Consider the following 12,160-nt stretch of genomic DNA (forward strand, 5'->3'; position numbering starts at 1 on the left):
TCTGTTCCCAGGCATTCTGGAATGCAAGCGAACATACTGCTGTCACACTTCTTCTGACAATCTGTAAACCAGCTTCCCAAACACAGTTCACTGTAAGTGGCTTCTCATGTCAGACAAATTGTCTTCTTGTGGAGTTACAAAGAGCAGGACATTTCCAAGATGTTCCAATATGCTGCACTGGTTTGAACACTGAAGGACAAACTTTTCAAGGTCATATGACAATTACCACAACTTAGAGAGCTTCCGCACTAGCTCATGTCTCTGCCTTTGTCATCTTTTGTTCACCCTGTTTGAGGATGGAGTCCATGGGACCATGGAGCTGTTAAACTCTGCATTCCAATGTCTTGTATACTGTCCTCTTGTGTTCTTTCAGACATGATTCATGGAGCCTTTTTCTTCTGGCTGTAAAATGCAATTGCAGCAACAGTGGTGTATGGACAAGAGAAGTAGGGGTTTTGAAAGGAGAACTTCATACTGACTATTTAAAATGCCCCTTAAAAAAAGACCCATAGGCTCAGCCAATTTATTGCTTCCCTGTTCAGCTCAGCTGGGGCACTAGAGCTGAATTACCCCTTATTTAGCCACCACAGGGAAGATGGTTGTCGTGCTAAATTACTTATTTTATTCCATCTCCCTGGTTTCCTTCTGTTCTCCATAATGAAAGAAAGCAGAAATAAATTTAAAAAAACACACACAATGGAATGGATCATCCAGATTTAGTCATGCTTTGGACAGGGTCATTGGAATCAGTGGGCCAAGCTAAAGTCACTTCTAGACTATAGAAAAAGTGTAGAACTATAGCAAAGCTATGTTCAGTGACACCAAATGGTTTTAATGTGGAAATGACCAGGTAATTCAGTCATGTGCATGCATCTCCTTTAAGTTAAATTGCAGCCATATTTCTGTACTGAATAGTGAAAAGTGGCAATGACTGTATATCTGACTCCAGGCAACCTTAGGAAATTTAGTTATGTCTGGATTTTTTAAAGTTTAGCCTTAATTTCATGAAGAAGATTCTGAACAATTCACAATACAGAGCTAACAACATCAAATATTCCCTTCCCTCTCTCTTATGGAAAATATATGTCCCCGATCTGGAAAGGATTTACAGCTAGCACAACATTAATGGCAAAAGAATTAAATGTGCAAATATGCTGTGAAGTCAAGCACCCACACAAGGGTCTGTTTGGAGAATATGGAATGAAATGTTTTTTTGCTTATCCCAATTTACTCTAAACAAAATTACGGTTGGGCAACCCATTTAAAATTGGTGACCTGATGAAGAAAACAGGAGCTTAAAATCTGTAACTTAATTGCATGCAGAAAAGGACAAATGGTTGAAACCATTAAAGACGTTGCTTTAAAAAGGTATATAAAGAAACAGTGATTTGTGAATGGCACAGAAGTGGAACTGTTCAGCTCTTCAGCCATTCTAGGTTTTGAAAATTCCCTGATGACTTTGAGAGATTTAAGGAAAAAAAGAGCCAGAACATCCATCTGATCAGGGTGTACATTGACAAATCTACAAAATGGGCTGGAATTTATTCTTAGATTAAAGCGTTGATTAACTATTTGATATCACTTGATCAAATAGAACTTCATCTTGCCAAAACATGGTGAAAACGGCTCTTTAACAGTTTAACTATATTGCAGGCCATCTGCTACACTACAGATGTTTTGGATGTTGACTCCCATTGCTCTAGTAAGCATGGCCTATGGTAAGAGATTCTGAGACTAGTAGGAAAAATATCTGGAAGGCTTTAGGCTGCCTAACCTGAGTTTAACTATTACATAAATTTAATGAGGTTAGGAAAATAAGCAGGCAATGCCCTAGGGCATAATGCCTAATCTGAGATCCTAGGGTCATGTGTAGTTCTTGGGTGAGGCTCCCAGAAAACCTCCAAAATTGCCATTAAATTGCAGTTTAAAATGTGATACAGGGAAAAACTTGTTTGCATTTGTTCAGAACATACCATGCATGGACAGGATCTAGCAAGATGACTCAGGCAGTGTCTTATAAGAGTATCTGGGATTTGTCTGATCTTATAAACTCTGAGGAAGTGGGCACACAGGTATGTGTAGTTGGATTCAAGAGGTGGTTAATGTTTACCTGAGGGAAAGGGTAATACCTTCTGCCTTGAAAGAGATCATAACACCTTCAACTGAAGAGGCCAAGTCTTGACCTTGCCACTTCACATAACTACTGAGCAATCTCCAAATTTCCCTTTTTATAGAAATTGGTAGATCATCAGTTACAGAAGGCCCTAGAGGAAACAGATTTCCTAGAACTTTTTCAGTTAGTTTCAGGCCTGAGCATGGGATGGAAACAGCATTGGTTGTCCTGGTGAATGATCTATGCAACACCTGGGTGGAGGGAGTTCACCACTCCAGGTCCTGTTAGATCTTTTGGTGGATTTCAATATGGCTGACCATATCTTTTTGGGATGGTGCAAGGGTTGAGAATTAGAGGCATGGTTCTAACTTCCTTGGTGGGTGATTCTAGTCAGTATGAATGAAGGATGAATAGCTGAAGTGGTAATTACTCCTATATGAGTGGAACAGAGTTCAGCCTTTCCCCTACTGTATCTATTTATTATCTACATGAAGCTGCTGGGAGAGATGACACACCAGTGTGAAGTGAGGGATCATCAATATGCTGGAGATCCCCAGTTGTACATCATGATCCTAGGTCAAACAAGGATGCTGTGGAAATCCTGATTTGGTGCCTGAAAGCCTGGATGGGTCAAAACAAGCTCAGATTAAACCCCTACAAGATGGAGTTGCTGTTTGTTGATGATGGAGCTGGTTCCATTCTAGTTCCAGTTTTAGCTGGTAGCACTCCTCCTGAAGGAGCTCTGTTATTTGATGGTTCTTCTGAAGAGAAGGTGGAAGCTGTGGCCAGGGATGCCCTTGCAACAATTGCTGGCCTTCCTGGACTAAGAACCCTTGACAACAGTGACTCACATCTCATCATGTTGCATATTGCTTATTGTAGTACATACTGTAGATATGGGATTGCCTTTGAAGATGACTCAGAAGCTTCAGTTGGCCCAAAGTATAGCACCCTGTATCCTCACTGGTGGTAGCAGATTTGGCTATGTAACATTCATGCTGCAGTTGCTTCTTAAGTTACCAATTTGCTCATGGATTGGATTCAAAATACTAGTTTGTTCGTTTGTTTGATTTACATAGCTGCCCATTTCACATATGTGATCCTGGGTGGCTTAGAAGGTTAAAACACCAACAATACCAAGAAATAAAGAAAAATAATCATGCAAACATTAAAACATAAAAACAATTAAAACCATACCATACAATTGACAGGAAAGCACAGTCAATTCAAGAACAATCTAACCATTTTATAGGCTCCATAGCACCATTACTAGATCCCCAGGCCAGATGGCAAAGCTTGTCTTCAGGCCTTTCTGAAAGGCCACCAAGGTCAGCCTGACCTCAGGGGGAATGATGTTGCATAGGGCGGGTACAACAGCAGAAAAGGCTCTCCTCCCAGGTCACATCAGGTGACACTCTCTGTAGATGGAACCTGCAATATGCTCCTTCTGCTGGACCTGATGGAATGGGTAGATGTAATTGGGGAGAGATGGCCCCTCAAGTAACTCAGTCCCATGCCATCTAAGGCTTTATAGGTCCTCACCAGCACCTTGAATTGAACCTGGAAACAAATTGGTAGCCAATGCAGTTTGCAAAGGAGAGGTGTAACATGTGCAGTTCTAGGTGTGCATATAACTTCCTGTGCCACTGCATTTTGCGCCAATTGAAGCTTCTGAATGCTCTTCAAGGGCAGCCCCATGTAGAGTGCATTACAGTAATCCATACGGGAGGTGTCCAGGGCTAGAAATAGTTCCAGATACTTACAGAAGAATTTTTTTCCTTGAAACTAGCAGGTGACCTTGACTAATCTCAAGAAAACTAAGTAAGTTCTGACTGGTTAGCACTTGAACAGACACCACAAAGAGATTTATAGGCTTTTAATTTTGATTTTATTGTAAACTGCCCACAGTCCCCCTTTTGGGAGAGATGGGTGGTAATAGAAATTTGAAAAATAAATAAATAAAAACAAATAAGGAGATCCTAGGGCTGTGGGTTGGGTTGAGAAGTCAAAACACATCCTGGAGGAAGGCAATGACAAACCGCTTCCGAGTTACCATTTAGAAAACTATATGGACATGTAGGAATCAAACTCAACTTTATCCTAATCATACAGTATTTCCATTAATTTTATGTTGAATGAATGTTTACATATTCCTTCAATTTTAATGAATGAATAGCATTCAAACGTAGGCCTGGTCATGCTTTATCCTGGGTTGGTGACTTTTTGCAAAAGTCCCAAAATGGCCCACAAGAGCCACTCACAGCCCCCGGGGGCAAAGGTAACAGGGTCTCAACGACATGGTAAGCCACCCAAAAAAAAAAAGTAGAGAAGAACATAAACTAGTTTGAAGATTAAAGCTAATCAAGTTCTTCTTGTTGTAGGAAAGTAGCTGTGAGATTTTTAGTTGATCTGATTATGCATGCCAGGCAAATGAAAAGCACTTTCGTTTCTAACTCTATGTTGTTCTGAGACCCTCTTCAGTGTTAGTTTGAGCAGGGTTACTCTGTGTGCGTGTGTGTTGTGTGCGCACCTCAGTGGGCACAATGGGATGCATCAGATAGGAGAATCAGGGAAAATCAGAACATCACATAATGAGCAGCTTTGCAGTTTGTAGACCATGGTTTATATACAATCCTGGGCGAACCACAACCATTCCAGTTTATTTATTCAAGAAACCATAGTTAAACAGCAACAACAAAACATCTGCTTAATCCTATGTTGAAACCCAGCCAGATGGTAGTCCATCTGTAATTTGGGGACCAGTTTTAATATCTAGAAACTCACATTTGCACAGGACCTGGAGCATTCAGAAGTGCTATGAACAATCTTCTGGTAACAAGCTTATCTAAAAGGAAATGATACTTTTAAAACTAAGGCCAGGATGTTGAATTTAACACACTGTATGAACATACAGTCTCTGCGTACATACACAATTAGTGGTAATATGGGTTGCTTAGCTAACTGGACAAATGGTAAATCCCATCCTTAGGAACTCTCAGGAAAGGTTAGCTAAGTTCTTCTGGAATGCATAGCCTTAGAATTTCTTCCAAAAATCACTAGAAATAGGCAGCCTTTAGGTCGGTGTTTTTCAGCCTTGGCAACTTTAAGACATGTGGACTTCAACTCCCAGAATTCCCCAGCCAGCATTCCCCAACTGCTTTAGGCTGACAGCTGGATTCATATGTGCATTTGTGTGTGTGGAACTAGAATTCTGATAGCCTTTAACTGAACCTAGTGCAAAAAGGAAAACAAAAAGTCAGGTAAACTTAGAATTAAACAATTCCAGAAATTTGTTTTGAGTATCAACTGAAGAGAGATCACAGGCCTCATTATTCATCTTAGCAATATAATCTAAATTTGAGAGGGAGAGAGAGATCATTTGGGGCTACTTTGTTGAACAATTTAGAAGAAATACTTATCTATCTGTTGTGATTCACCAAAAACCCAAATCTAACTTCTACCCATATCTGCACTAAGCTATTTAATTCAATGATCCATTGACACATTACTGGGAATGATCATAGGAGGATTCTTCTTCTGCCTGGTGTCAATTACATATGTGTTTATTTGGGTTCCATCTCATTACTTTTCCATGTCAATTTGTGGGATGCTGGTTAAAAAAATCTGCACAAAAATTGTGATTACGCTTATTTTATCTAAATATGTGGATTTTTAGGTTAAACACTATTCATAAAACTATATTTTCTTACAGGAATTGGGTGATGACATTTGGAGGACTGTGAAATTTGGAGGATAATTAAAGTTTAATCCACACATTAGCGAAGGAGGTATAGGTCAAGTCAAAAGGGGAAAAGAGTGTATTCTTGAAGGATCCTTAGTAATTGCCAGTCTTGATTAAGTTTTCATGTCTGTACTGTTTTTATAGAATGTACAGAAATATTCCCTGAGCCAGGAGAGATTTCTTTGGAATGACCCCTGCTGTGATGCACAACAGTGTCTTCTATAAACAGTATAGGCATTTGCATCTTTGTACTGTGTTTAAAAGTTTAGGAGGCATGGCAAAGAGACTTTTGCCAGAGTGAATAGGGAATGCCTTCTAAATGGATGTAGGGACTCTATAAAAATTAAAAATTAAATGGCATTGTAAAGCTATTTTTGATTATTTTGAAGCATGAGCCATGCCAAATTTTAAATCTGAGATTATTTGCAGGACCGCCTGACCCTGAGAGTATCTGCATGTCCTACCAGGCTGGATAACTCCAGGTCTCTTCCCTGAAATCTTGCCATCTAGTGAGACCTTGGTAGCGTGCCTTTTCCAGAGATGGAAAGATTCGACACTACTGGTTGGTGACATTAACAGATCTTGCTGAGATAGATAAACTAGCTTCTTTGATTAGAAAAAAGGCACTATCTACATTTATTGGTGACTAGAAACCCCTTATGGACTTTTTGCATAAAAATGAAAAAAATGAACTTGTGATTTATGGTTTTGATGATTAGACAGGATAGATTATAAGAAGAAGAGTATTGTGATGTAACTTTAGAGAGAGAGGTCAAAATATAATTGTACTAATAACTGCTGTGAAGAATATTGGAAGCCACTGTTTTGTATCTTTTTTCTTTCCTTTCCATTTTTTCTTTAACTTTTTAAAACTTCTTTCTTTTTCTCTTTTCTTGTTTACTTTATATTCGTTTGGATTTGTTTTTATCTTCTTTTTTAAGTTTTAATAAAAATTATATCCATATCTATATTTCTATACTGTATATCTAGGAAGTATGACTTTTCTATGGCTGCCCTACCTTATGGAATATCCTCCTGCCGGTCATCTAGCAGGTCCTCACCCATTTAGCCTTTTGGAAGGCCATCAAGATCTGGCTTTTAACCCCGGCACTGGGGTAGAGTGAGGATGACTGGAGCTGGTTGTGGGGCATCCCAAGGGGATGATTGAGGCACTGGGTTTTGTTTTGGTTTTATGGTTTTATATTTTATGGTTTTTATAATTCTGGGTTTTATCTCCCCAGCCAGTTCAATCTGGCAGGGTTGGCACACTCCAGGTTCCATCAATTAAACAATGCCATCTGTCTGGATCCCAGAAGTGTGCCTTCTCTGTAGCAGCACCCCACGAGGTTCCCCAGAACATTCAAACTGCTCCCACCCTACTGGTATTTTGAAGTGCCCTGAAGACCTGGCTCTTCGCCCAGGCTTTTGTCGAGCGTGATTGAAGCCCCCTTTTCTTCTTTTTCTTTGTTCTCATCTGTTGGTTATCTCTGCCATCTTTGCTTTTTTGTCTTGTGCTGTTTGTATCTTTTTTGTTCTTAAATGTTTTTAACAATTGTAAACTACCCAGAGTCACTGGGATCCAGGCAGCATATAAATTTAATTTATTATTATTATTATTATTATTATTATTATTATTATTATTATTATTATTATTATTTTTGTTCAGTTGCTTCTGAATCTTCATGACTTCATGGACCAGCCCACGCCAGAGCTTCCTGTCAATTGTCGCCACCCCCAGCTCCCCCAAGGTTGAATCTATCACCTCTAGAATGTCATCCATCCATCTTGCCCTTGGTTGGCCCCTCTTCCTTTTGCCTTCCACTTTTCCCAGCATCAGCATCCTCTCCAGGGTGTCCTGTCTTCTCATTATGTGGCCAGAGTACTTCAGTTTTGCCTTTAATATCATTCCCTCCAGTAAGCAGTCTGGCTTTATTTCCTGGAGGATGGACTGGTTTGATCTTCTTGCAGTCCAAGGCACTCTCAGAATTTTCCTCCAACACCACAGTTCCAAAGCATCTATCTTCCTTCTCTCAGCCTTCCTTATGGTCCAGCTCTCGCAGCCATATGTTACTACGGGGAACACCATTGCTTTAACTATGCGGACCTTTGTTGTCAGTATGATATCTCTGCTCTTAACTATTTTATAGAGATTGGTCATTGCTCTCCTCCCAAGAATTAAACGTCTTCTGATTTCCTGTCTGCAGTCAGCATCTGCAGTAATCTTCGCACCTAGAAATACAAAGTCTTTCACTGCCTCTACATTTTCTCCCTGTATTTTGCCAGTTATCAATCAAGCTGGTAATCTACAATTAGATTCATAAAGACTGGTGAAAACTTAATAATTCAAGTCCTAACCAAGGACATAAGAATTTTTAAGTTAGTGTCTGAGGATATAGGCAGTTCCAAGCAGGTATTATTTGTATATTATTATTATTATTATTATTATTATTATTATTATTATTATTATTATTATTATTATTATGCCACCCAGAGTTGTGTTTTAAGATGGGTGGCCATACAAATCTTGTAAACAAACAAACAAACAAACAAATATTTTTAAAGCTAGTACTTGTATTAAGTGGAAAACATGAGCTTAAAAAAATATGGCTATCAAAAATATTTTCTGTGAAAATCCAGTCAACCACTAGATGGCAGTTGGGCTTTCCTGTATATCTATGCTGCCCTCAGGTGGTCATCTGGGCTTTGGATAAGTCCTATTTTAAGCTCATGCTTACTGCAATAGAAATAGTAGCTTTAAAATAATATTTAAAATCTGGCATCAAAAGTTCAAGTAACCACAGTGTGGAAGGTATTCCACTGTAATAAATTCAGGTGAATGTCTGTTGTGTTGGAATATATTTCAGAAGGAAACAAAGGGCAGGGTTTTTTTTAAAAAAAAAACTTCACATTCTTTAGAGATGGTAGGATGTCAGTAGTCCCCAAGAGGGAGTGGAAGTAAATGAATCATTGCAAGAAATTGAGGGATATCATCCGTTCTGAATGGCGAAAAGAAGTCCAGAATAGTATCTTCATTGATTTTTCTATAATTGACACAGAAGCTTAGCTTGCCTTAGGGCCTCCAAATGAAAGAGGTGGTAAGGCCTGCGTACAGGAAGCTGCTTTCTGCTACAACTGGTGCAAAATTGCACTTCAATTAGTTGTGTTTTTCAAAAGGGCCATAATGCTTCAGACAAGTGTCTGGGTTGATTAGCCTGCCATTTCCATGGTTCATTCAAGAAAATTAAACCGTTCTCATGACATGGCATTGCTGAAAAATTCATAGCCAATGAAGGACCTGACATACTTATTACAGGTCTGTGCCTTCAGTGGGAAAGAAATTAACACATGATACAAGGAGTAACAGCTTCTGCTTTCAGATTCTGTTGTGGAAGATTCCTTTCTAATCTGGTACCAATGGAATATAATGTGATCCTGTAGATTTCCTGCTGTGGGGTGAGATGTATGTCCTATGGGATTGGTTGGAATGTACTTCCAAGTCAGTGTGGCACCTGAATCCAAATTTATGGTGTGATGTGTCATTCACAATATTGACCCACTATTTAGTTATGTTGCCCATTTCCAGGCTGGTTTCTTATTGTTTCTACTTTTTTTTTTCTTCTCTTAGTGGTTCGGCAAAATTATCTGATTTATGCAAATACAGTCAAATGATGATTGATTTTAAAACCAGATGGCTACCTTCAGCTCAACTAATCAGTTGCAAGTTTTTGTTTTTGTTTTTTTTAAGTCAAAATTTGGGATGGCAAACTAAAGCTGCCGTGAGTTTTTCTGGTAGTAACTCCATACGTTGTTCATATTATTTATTGATTTTATAATAAAGTTCATGTCCATGCTACAGTTCTGTAAAGAGTGCAGAACAGCCTTGGGCAACCTATGACCTTACAGTGATGGGCAGTTTTTGGCCTAATTTCATGGCTAACTTCACTTTTGTCCTTTGGTGAAAGTAAAAGATGCCCTCTACTTTGACAAACTGCTGGGTGGGGAAGGGGGGAGAGAGAGAGAAAGAGAGAAAGAGAAAGAGAGAGAGAGAGAGAGGGAAAAGGAGATGTAATAGGGAGAAAAAGGGATATCAAAGTGAGCATGGTGGCCCACCCACTTTGTCTTTGACCCTACCCACTGCATATTTCTCCCCACCCACTAAGTGTCATGCATTCCCCAACAGATTCCTTCCAATTTGCCTGCTGCAGAAAAGAAATGCCTTCTCTTGTAGAACACATTTCTACAAACTATTGAATGAAACTCTTGAGGATGGATGATCATCTGTCAGAGATGCTGTAGTGATCCTGAACTGAGCAGGGGCTAGGACTGAATGACCTTCAAGCTACCTACTTTCTAATTTTAGGATTCTATAATAATTTAGATGTGTGTTTGTTGTGTGTCTGTAAAAGAATTCCCTCAAGCCATGATTGACCCCAATACTATCCCAAAGTAGTCATGTGTTTCCAACTAGGAGAAGAATTCTAGTGTGTGCATATTGGGATGGTGGTGGGGCACCGTCCTTCCACGTGAAACTGCTTGGAAAGATGCAATTTCATGGGGTAGCGGCCATCTGAGGGCCACTCTGGTAGGAGAAAATGGCAGTTCTGGGCTATACATGATGTCAAAACTCAATTTTAAAAAAAGGAAAAATAAAAAATAAAAAAATAAAATAATCACATTGTTTAAGTGAAGGAAAAATTCCTGAAAACTTAGGGGAATTTGCTTTTCCCTACCACATTGTTCCTAGTGGGAATGGCTGGAGAATTATGGGGTAGTTTGTGTGTGTGTGTGTGTGTGAGAGAGAGAGAGAGAGAGAGGAGAGAGAGAGAGATTTTCCTTCCCATGTGCTTGAGATCTTAGAAACTATTGGTCAGGCTGATAAATTGGTATCACACAATGGATTAGGCTTACATTGGGTTTTTAAATTAAAGGTGTTGTGGGAAACCCAGCTCTTGTCTTGGTGGGTTGAATCAGACTGTTACATTAAGCCATGATGTTTTGGCATTGTGTGTAGTGTGAATACAGCAATTTTGTTAACTAAGGTTTAGAATCTATCTATCTATCTATCTATCTATCTATCTATCTATCTATCTATCTATCTATCTATCTATCTATCAAATTTCACCACCACCCATCTCCCCCAAAGGAGGGACTCTGGGTGGTTTACAATAAAGCTAATAAAGCTAAAAGAATAAAATACAATAAAAACAGAATGTAATACATGAAATATAAATATAAAATATAAGATATAAAATGGGATCAAGATGGCAGATAAAATTCTAATTCAGTTCATACATATATGAGGACCACTTTAAGGCATTAGCCACCCCCAAGACTGACTGCCCCCCTTCCTGCCCCACGTGAGATGGCAGAGCCAGGTCTTTGGCCCTTTCCAGAAGGCCAGAAGAGTAGGGGCCTGCCTCACCTTTGGGTTCCAAAGGGCAGGGGCCACAGCAGAGAATGCCCGCTTCCTGGACCCATCGGACAGGGTCCGTAACATGCCCTCTGCATGACTGGGTGGGACGGGTCAATGTAATGGGGATGAGACAGTCCCTCAGGTAGCCTTGTCCCGTGCCATGTAGGGCTTTAAAGGTAATAACCAGCACCTTGAATTGGACCAGGAAGCAAACTGGCACCCAGTGCAGCTCTTGCAGCAAAGGTGTTAGGTGTGCCGACTTTGGGGCACCTAAAATTGCCCGCGCGGTCGCATTCTGGAGCAGCTGTAGCTTCCGGATACTCTTCAAGGGTATTTAGTGTGTTATATGAATGCAGCTTAGTTCAAAATTGGGTTTCATAACCAAGTTTCATAACCTAGCTGCTTAACTCTTTCCTATAGCTTGCCAAACTAGATAGATGCAAAAATAAGTTTAAAAAATGCAGAATTAATTCTCCCAAACCATCCTGGGGTATGGCAAGCAAGTGTTAAGTGGTTTATGTCTAAGTCCTCACCAGGAATAATTGTTCCTTGGGCTTGTTGGGAGACACAGAGAGAACTACTACCACAGGAGCTTAAATCAGTGTTGTGGACAAGTGTAAATATTATTCTTCCAAGTTGAGATCCACATTGCAGTTTTGGAATTCTCAAGTTTGTTACCTTTGGATTTTTTTAAAAAAAACTCAAGTTACCATAATACTCTGTGCCAGAAGCAACTCTACACCGTCTCTTCAGAAATACCTTTGCCAACTCAGTTATACTTCAGCTTAATTTTTTTTTTTAAATTCTCCTTGGCATTTGAGAATTAATTATGGTTATAGGTGTTTAATTTATGGACTCTGATTATGTTACAAAGGTTGCCTAATTTGCATCT

This window comes from Candoia aspera, chromosome 2 (genome assembly GCF_035149785.1).
Source record: "Candoia aspera isolate rCanAsp1 chromosome 2, rCanAsp1.hap2, whole genome shotgun sequence".
Lineage (NCBI taxonomy): Eukaryota > Metazoa > Chordata > Lepidosauria > Squamata > Boidae > Candoia > Candoia aspera.